A 10384-nucleotide genomic window follows, 5' to 3' on the forward strand; every position below is an offset into this window, starting at 1 on the left:
TACTGTGACGTGAGATGCCGATTTTTTTTGGCTCCTTTACGCACGGGTCACAGTGCCTGGTTTCGTTCTGTTTTAAGTTCCTTTACACACATATGGTGGTGGCCCTGGAGATGGAGCATGCGGTGTCCGCCGGCATGCTTGAGGCCTTCCGCGACTGGTGGGCGCCACAGGGACTGGAGTGCATCATTACCCCGGCCAACGAAATTTTAATTTAATTTGTTAAGTTTTATTTGAAGTTTTGTTAATTTACAGTCAATTTGTTTATGTACCCAATCAAAGGAGTACACACATATGGTGGTGGCCCTGGAGATGGAGCATGCGGTGTCCGCCGGCACGCTCGAGGCCTTCCGCGACCGGTGGGCGCTGCAGGGACTGGAGTGCATCATCACCCCGGCCAATGAAATTTTAATTTAATTTGTTAAGTTTTATTTAAAGTTATTTTAGTTACAGATTATTTGTTTAACCACCCAAAACCAGAAGAGTACACACATATGGTTAAAGTCCCTTTGTTATCATGCAGCAACCAGGGAGAAAGCCTGCACCTGCTCTATTAGAGCAGTCAATAACCAGAGGCATATATGAGGAGTAAAACTAATAATCAAAGTATAAAGATTGCAAACCTCAGACTGGAAGCAGTCAGGTCCACCTGAGAGCACAAAATTCAGTTCCCTGTCCTCGTTCCTGGAAACCACATTTTGTGCATTTTACTTTTTTTAAATGATTGCAATGTAGAATCATTTTTATTTTGAGTACAAGAAAGTAGACCTTTTTGATAGGGTCAATAATATAGACCAGTAATTACAGCTGGTGATAATAGCAGACAAACATTTAACATGTTAATTCAACATCTGAATCTTTATAAAGCGCTGGTTAGGCCACAGCTGGAGTACTGCGTCCAGTTCTGGTCACCACACTTTAGGAAGGACGTGAAGACCCTTGAGAGGGTGCAGAGGAGATTTACCAGAATGGTTCCGAGGGTGGGGGATCAGTTACAAGGACAGGTTGGAGAAGCTGGATTTGTTTTCATTAGAGCAAAGGAGGTTGAGGGGAGATTTGATAGAGGTGTACAAGATTATGACGGGTTTGGATAGGCTAGACGGGGAAAGGCTGTTCCCACTAGTTGATGGTACAAGGACTAGGGGACACAGATTTAAGGTTTTGGGCAAGAGAAAGGGGGGATGTGAGGAAAAACTTTTTTACACAGCGAGCGGTGATGACCTGGAACTCGCTGCCGACGGAAGTGGTGGAAGCGGACACACTCAGTGTTTTCAAGGGGAGACTGAAATAGGCACTTGAGGGAAATAAACTTGCAGGGTTACGGGGATAGAGCGGGGGAATGGGACTGACTGGATTGCTCTGCACTGAGCCGACATGGACTCGATGGGCCGAATGGCCTCCTTCTGTGCCATTCTGGCTCTATGACCCTATCCCTCTAGCCAATATTTGAACAGTGTTAACCCATTTATTTCTATTGAAGCTACTTCTACTTTTATTTATTTTTTAAATATCTCTAACCCTTCCAGGAGATGCAAGGCAGAATTATGGTAGCCTCCAAAGTGCCAGAGAATGCACCAAATAAAGTGTCAAAAATCCTTCCAGTAGGCATGCCCCCAAATCCTCCTAGAAAATAAATCTCACACCTTCAATATTCACACCTCCCTTCAGTAATTTCTAAATTCACCAATTCTGCAAAATGCACTTTGTGTATATTAGGATTTTTCGGCTACAACAAAGGTGGCCAAATGTTTTGTATCTCTGCAATTTAAACACTGATCTACCCAGGTCCCATTGTTCAGTCCAACCCCTCATCTTCAGATTTTTACGGCATATATTCAGACAGTTGTTTTCTGGCGCGGTGTCAGCTTTTATAAAACTATTGGTCAGCACTTGCTGGTTTTCAAGGTTGGTACATATGCAACTCCTATCATTCATTTTACATTTGGCAACTGTCTTTGTAGTTTGCAGCTTGATGTTCTGTTGCTCCCTGACCTGCAGTGAACGGTTGTATGATAGGAGTCATGCTTTCTGTTTGCTGATCTTATTTAATTACTTCACTTACAGGCAACTTTCTGGTGATGTTGTGGTTCAACAAATAACAGAACCAGAAAACAAAAACACGAGAAAACAATAAAAACAAACAAAAATCCTAAAATAATACATTGCAAAAAAGAGCTTGTATCCCTTTAAGAGCTTAACTACACATACAATTTAGCTTTAACTCTCAGTTTAAATGTGCAAATACAAAGCTGGACAGGATCTGTCATTGGACGGGACTTCTGCCTGAAGATTGGGAAATCTGGAGAAATTGCTGGAGGGTTTTATTTGTATGCAGGATGCATTCCAAATCAAACTCTCACACAAACTGTAGAAGAACAATATATAGAGGCATAAAACCCAACCGTAAATCATACAAGGGGATTCCAGTGAGGAGATCATAGGAGATTCAATATCCCTGTCCCCAAACATGCAGATCCACCAGATTCTGATTAGAAAATGTACCACACTGTGCTTAACTGTCATTCATACCTTATCCCCATCATTAGACACTGCATATGATCCACATTCATATACAATTACCATTACCATTGCACACTATACTTAATCTGTATTCATGCATGTTAAATACTTTAATGAGATATGATTTTCCCCTCATAAACTTAATTAAAAATTATTAATGTGAGTTGATATGAAATCTAAAACCACTATTAAATGGATGACTATTGAATGATCTGTGTCCCATAAACTGTTCCTAACTCTAAATGACTTGCAGGGACTTGAAGATGCACAGACACACCACGTACTTCTTTAAGATGCCTTTTTTCCCCAACTTCAGGATTAGCAATCCATTGATCATGCCAATACAAACATTCAGTGTGGAACCAGTGATTTTATTTCATAATAGAATCTCCCTGTGTTAAGTTTAGGGATAGGTTTAGAATTAGGATTAGATTTAGGATTAGGTTTGTCTTAGATTTAGGGTTAGACTTAGTGTTATGGATAGAATTAGATTTAGACTAGTATTAAGGATAAATTTAGGATTAGGGTGACTTTTATTTAAGTGAAGAATTTATTTTGAGAGGGGAGATTCCTAGTATGTTCTGAATGGATTCACCTTGGGGAAGTTCCATATTGAGATGGATTCACTGGATAGGGCTGTAACTATGTGATTATATTGTGTGACACAAGCCACCAATACACACACATAAGAACATAAGAAATAGGAGCAGGAGTAGGCCAATCGGCCCCTCGAGCCTGCTCCACCATTCAATAAGATCATGGCTGATCTGATCCTAACCTCAAATCTTCTATCACTCTCCATCCCACCCGAACCCATGTGATCTCCCGGGAGAGGGGAAAAACCAACTAAAAAACCCAATGGCCAATTTGGGAGAAAAAATCTGGGAAATTCCTCTCCGACCCATCTAGGCGATCGAAACTCGTCCAGGAGATCACTCTGTCCCTATATTTTCTACAGTACTTACCTTCTGTACATGCGATCTCCACCCCAGCCAGGAACAGGAATAAAACCATCTCCTGAAATCTAACACAGAATTAGAACACAAGGAGTAGGAGCAGAACCAGGCTACACGGCCCCTGGGCCCACTCCACTACCCACAGGGCCATGACCATTCCGAACCTAGACTCATGTCCAATTTCTTGCCCGCTCCCCGTAACCCTTCATTCCCATTACTTCTAGGAAACTATCTATTTCTGTTTTAAATTTATTTAATGATGTAGCTTCCACAGCTTTCTGGGGCAGCAAATTCCACAAACCTACCACCCTCTGAGTGAAGAAGTTTCTCCTCATCTCAGTTTTGAAAGAGCAGCCCCTTATTCTAAGATTATGACCCCTAGTTCTAGTTTCACCCACAATTGGGAACATCCTCACCGCATCCACCCGATCAAGCCCCTTCACAATCTTATATGTTTCAATAAGATCGCCTCTCATTCTTCTGAACTCCAATGAGTAGAGTCCCAATCTACTCAACCTCTCCGCATATGACCACCCCCTCATCCCCGGGATTAACTGAGTGAACCTTCTTTGTACTGACTCGAGAGCAAGTATGTCTTTTCTTAAGTATGGACACCAAAACTGTATGCAGTATTCCAAGTGCGGTCTCACCAATACCTTGTATAACTGCAGCAATACCTCCCTGTTTTTATATTCTATCCCCCTAGCAATAAAAGCCAACATTCCATTGGCCTTCTTGATCACTTGCTGCACCTGCATACTAACTTTTTGAGTTTCGTGCACCAGGACTCCCAGATCCCTTTGTACTACAGTACTTTCCAGTTTCTTGCCATTAAGATAATAACTTGCTCTATGATTTTTCCTGCCAAAGCGCATAACCTCACACTTTCCGGTATTGTATTCCATCTGCCAAATCTCTGCCCACTTACTTAGCCTGTCTATGTCACTTTGCAGGTTTTTTTATGTCCTCCTCACTCACTACTTTCCCTCCCATCTTTGTATCATCTGCAAACTTTGATATGTTACACTCGGTCCCCTCCTCCAAATCGTTAATATAGATTGTAAAGAGTTGGGGACCCAGCACTGACCCCTGCGGAACACCACTAGTTACTGGTTGCCAGTCGGAGAATGAACCATTTATCCCAACTCTCTGCTTTCTGTTAGAGAGCCAATCCTCCACCCATGCCAGAATATTACCCCCAATCCCGTGATTTTTTATCTTGAGCAATAATCTTTTGTGTGGCACCTTGTCAAATGCCTTTTGGAAGTCTAAATACACTACGTCCACTGGTTCTCCTTTATCCACCCTGTATGTTACTTCCTCAAAGAACTCAAGCAAATTTGTCAAACATGACTTCCCCTTCATGAAACCATGCTGAGTTTGTCCTATTAAATTATGTTTATCCAAATGTCCCGTTACTGTCTCCTTAAGAATGGACTCTAACATTTTACCAACCACAGATGTTAGGCTAACAGGTCTATAGTTTCGAGCCTTCTGCCTACTACCCTTTTTAAATAAGGGTGTTACATTAGCAGTTTTCCAATCTGCCGGGACCTTTGCTGAGTCCAGGGAGTTTTGGAAAATTATTACCAATGAATCCACAATCCCTGCCGCCACTTCCCTCAAGACGCTAGGATGTAAGCCATCAGGTCCAGGGGATTTATCCGGCTTGAGTCCCATTATTTTACCAAGTACCACTTCCTTAGTGATTTTAATCGTATTTAGCTCCTCTTCCCCTAGAGCCCCCTGTTTGTCCAGTGTTGGGATATTCTTAGTGTCCTCTACCGTAAAGACTGATACAAAATATTTGTTCAGCGTTTTTGCCATCTCCATGTTTCCCACCATTAATTTCCCGGTCTCATCCTCTAAGGGACCAACATTTACTTTAGCCACCCTTTTTCTTTTTATATAACTATAGAAACTTTTGCTATCTGTTTTTATATTTTTTGCTAATTTACTTTCATAATCTATCTTCCCTTTCTTAATCAATCTTTTAGTTATTTTTTGCTGTCTTTTAAAGACTTCCCAATCTTCTATCCTCCCACTAGATTTGGCTACCTTATATGCCCTTGTTTTTAGTCGGATACTATCCTTAATTATTTTACTTAGCCACGGATGGCTATCTTTTCTTTTACACCCTTTTTTCCTCAGTGGAATATTTTTTTTTTGGAAGCTGTAAAATAACTCCTTAAATGTACACCACTGATCATGTACCGTCTTACCCTTTAATCTATTTTCCCAGTCCACTCTAATCAATTCTGCTCTCATACCTTCATAGTCTCCTTTATTCAAGCTCAGCACGCTTGTTTGAGATCCAACCTTCTCATCCTCTACTTGAATATGGAATTCAACCATGTTATGGTCACTCATTCCAAGGGGATCCTTTAATAGGACATTTTTAATTAATCCTGTCTCATTACACAGGACCAAATCTAAGGTTGCTTGCCCCCTGGTCGGTTCAGTTACATACTGCTCAAGAAACCCATCCCTAATACACTCAATGAACTCATCCTCAAGGCTGCTCTGCCCAATTTGATTTGTCCAATTAATATGATAGTTAAAATCCCCCATAATTATAGCTGTTCCCTTATTACAAGCCTCAACTATTTCCTGATTAATACTCCGTCCAACAGAGTTGCCACTGTTTGGAGGCCTATAGACTATGCCCACTAGTGTTTTTTTCTCCTTATTATTCCTTATCTCCACCCAAACTGTTTCACTATCCTGCTCCTTTGACCCAATATCATTTCTCTGTATTATAGTGATTCCTTCCTTTATTAACATAGCCACCCCACCTCCCCTCCCTTCCTGCCTGTCCTTCCTGATTGTTAAATAACCTGGTATGTTTAATTCCCAGTCATGGTCACCCTGCAGCCATGTTTCTGTAATGGCCACAATATCATACCCATATGTAGTTATTTGTGCTGTTAACTCATTCATTTTGTTACGAATGCTACGTGCATTCAGATAAAGAACTTTCAAATATGTTTTGTGACACTTAGTACCTGTTTTTTCCCCTTTTACTACTTTACCTTTTACTCCATACCTTCTGTCCCTTCCTGACACGTTCTGTTTTTTAATTTCCCCACTGCTACCTAAGCCTATGACCTTCTCCGTTGTCATTTCTGTTATTTGCTCTCTAGAAACCTCCCCCCACTAATTAGTTTAAAGCCCTCTCTACAGCCCTAGTTATATGATTCGCCAGGACTCTAGTCCCAGCACTGGCCAAGTGGAGTCCATCCCAACGGAACAGCTCCCTCCTGTCCCAGTACTGGTGCCAGTGTCCCAAGAAGCAAAACCCATTTCTCCCACACCAGTCTTTGAGCCACGCATTTAACTCTTTAATTTTATTTATCCTAGCCAAATTCGCCCGTGGCTCAGGTAATGACCCTTGAGGTTCCGTTTTTTAATTTGACCCCTAGCTGCTCATACTCCTTTAACAGAACCTTCTTCCTTGTCCTATCTACGTCGTTTGTACCAACATGGACCACGACAACTAGATCCCCCCCTCCCACTCCAAGTTTCTTTCCAGCCCAGAAGAGATGACCTTAACCCTGGCACCGGGCAGGCAACACAGCCTTCGGGACTCCCGCTCTTGACTGCAGAGAACCCTATCTATCCCCCTAATGATACTATACCCTACCACTACAACATTTCTTTTTACTCCCTCCACTTGAATGGCCCCCTGTACCATGGTGCTGTGGCCAGGTTGCTCATCCTCCCTGCAGTCCCTGCTCCCGCCCTCACAGGGAGTAAGAACCTCGATCCTGCTTGACAAGAGCAAGGGCTGCGGCTCCTTCAACACTACATCCTGGATCCCTGTACCTTCCTCACTCGTAGTCACACCGTCCTGTCCCTGACCATGGACTACATCTGCAGTAATTAATTTCATAGGTGTGACCACCTCCTGAAACATAGAGTCCAGGAACTTCTCCCCCTCCCTGATGTGTCGCAGTGTCTGAAGCTCGGTCTCAAGCTCTTTAACATGGAGCTTGAGTTCCTCTAGCAGCAAACACTTATCGCAAATGTAATCACCGTGAGCCTCAATGGGGTCCACCAGCTCCCACATTTCGCAACAGTGACACATCACCTGTTCACCCATATCTGTGTAATTAATTACATTTCTTATTATTAGTTATGAAGACCCTCTGCCCCGATATAGATGATAATATTACACCACTATTTAATAGGACTTACCAACTTAAAGGTATAGAAGAGAAGGAAGAGGACCTACCAACCAGCTGATCACCAACCTCCCTCGTGAATGCTTTCTGGGGGACCTGTCCGGTTGAATTGTCTCGCTGCTCCATGTCCGCAGTGTTGGATTAGCCTGAGAGAGGGAAGCAAAACAGAGCAAAAAGCACCCCCTCACCTCCCACTTGCCTGAACTCTCCCACTTACCAAACTCTACTTACACTCAATGCGACCGCACTCAGCGCTACCGCACTAAGCCCGCCCATTTTTATACCCGGATTCTACTTCTGGTTTAAACTCCCCAACAGCTTAATTTACTCTAAAAAATTAAACTTACTACAAATAATTCACTTTTTTACTCACTAAAATTCAGTAAATGCACTTAAAAGACTTTTTCTGCCACTTACCAAAGTCTGCTTAAACTCAATGCGACTTGTAGTCACGCTCAGTGCTTGTCCATGTGAAGAAAACTGTTTGGCAAATACATTTTAATGGACTGGGTACTGGTCTCCAGAGAAGGTAGGATTTTGATTTGTTACCTTCACAATTCTTAAATTGTATGGAGTGAGTTTTATGTAAGACAGCAACTCATCAAAAATGTACAAGTTGAAAAGGGACATTGAGGGTTTCTCAGTAAAATACTGATGGAATTACTACAAGCATTAATTGAATTAAAAAATGATGAACTCTCACAGTATAAAGTGGTGAACTCTAACAGTAAAGTGTGATGAATTCTCACAATAAAACTGCCTTCTAATCTTATAACTCTGAATGCCTACTTTAACATACTGTATTGGCCAGCCTCATATAAATTGACAGAAATGTTTTTCTCCTCATTAAAACATTATCATCTATTCTTAAAATTATGTCCTGAATGAGCCAAAATGCATCTTTTTATATAAAATTCAAAATTCTTCTGGGGTGCATGCTGTGCCTTCTAGGAATAGCTGTGCCAGCATGTGCCAGGGTAGTGAGCATGTAACATTTGTAAGGGGTGCATACAATTTTAAATTTGCTGCCTCTATCCCTGTGAGATCCAAAGAAATAATCAGATTCTGATCCAAAAGCACAAAGTAGAAAATGACACAGGCAGACATCTTCTGATCATAAGGCTCTGTGGCAGCTACTGAACTGGAGAGTAATTTTATATACTTATATACTATACAGTTCTATTATATTCTTTGTGATTCATTTTGTCAGTTTCACAAACCAAAATCACATTGCACTGACTTGACACATAATCTAGGTTCACACTCCAGTGCAGTACTGAGTGAGTGCTGCACTGTTGGAGGTGCCGTCTTTTGGATGAGACGTTAAAACGGTGCCCCGTCTGCTCTCTCAGGTGCATGTAAAAAATCCCATAGCACTATTCGAAGAAGAGCAGGGTAGTTCTTCCTGGCCAATATTTATCCACCAACCAACATCAATAAAACAGATTATCTGGTCATTATCATATTGTTGTTTGTGGGATCTTGCTGTGCGCAAATTGCCTGCCCGGGTTTCCCTGAATTATAACAGTGACTATACTTCAAAAGCATTTTAAAAATGAATACGGGATCCTGGGCTTCATAAATAGAGGTATAGAGTACAAAAGCAAGGAAGTTATGATGAACCTTTTTAAAACATTGGTTCGGCCTCAACTGGAGTATTGTGTCCAATTCTGGGCACCGCACTTTAGGAAGGATGTGAAGACCTTAGAGGGGGTGCAGAAAAGGTTTACGAGAATGATTCCAGGGATGAAGGACTTCAGTTACGTGGATAAACTGGAGAAGCTGGGGTTGTTCTCCTTAGAGCAGAGAATATTAAGAGGAGATTTGATAGAGGTATTCAAAATCATGAGGGTTCTAGACAGAAAGAAAAATAAAGACTTGCATTTGTATAGTGCCTTTCATGACCACCGGACGTCTCAAAGCGCTTTACAGCCAATGAAGTACTTTTTGGAGTGGAGTCACTGTTGTACTTAGATTCGATAGATTAGATAGAAAGACCATGGGCTGGGTTTTGTCAGTGTGGGCGGGCTGGGGCGTGTCAGGTGGAAATCGTGTCAGGACCCCGACTCCTAAATGAAGTGTTGAAAAAGTGCGATTTTCCCCTAATTGGCTAATTGATTTCCTGCATGTGGGAACCACTGGCCCAATTAGTCTTTTCATACAGAAAGTCGCCTCCGATGAGGTCATCAATGCTGTTGGATTTAAGACCTGCAAGCAGCCTTGATTCTTCTGGAGACTGCAAAGGCTCTGCAATTTATATGAAGGAGTTGAATTGTGGAAAATGTCAACGATCAAGCAAAAGTGTGCTCTGGTGTATGGAGCCAGCTGTAATAAGGAGGTGCTGTTCCCTTCCTCAGGGAGAAAAAAGCTACCACAGCAGACAAATCTGTGTGGCTACAAGTGGCCCAGGTTGTCAACTCCATTTCAATGAGCCGCAAAACCTGGCTGCAGTGCAGGAAGAGGTTTCATGACCTTCTCCACACAGGAAAAGTGAGTATGACTTTCCCATCACCCTCAATCTGATCCCCATCGCCTCTCCTCAGTAGCACTCTGCTTTGCCAACCTCTTCCTCCACATCCCACTTGACACTTACATCCCTGCACCCTTACCCATTCCTTCTCTCTCTATGGTCACATTCACTTAACTATTCGACCATGCAGCCCTCACACTTCCTATCACTGTACTGCCATGACAACAACTACTTACAACACACAGGGAGGGTCCTTT

Source organism: Somniosus microcephalus, chromosome 4 (assembly GCF_052327205.1).
Source record: "Somniosus microcephalus isolate GS21.2 chromosome 4, FLI_Smic_1.0, whole genome shotgun sequence".
Lineage (NCBI taxonomy): Eukaryota > Metazoa > Chordata > Chondrichthyes > Squaliformes > Somniosidae > Somniosus > Somniosus microcephalus.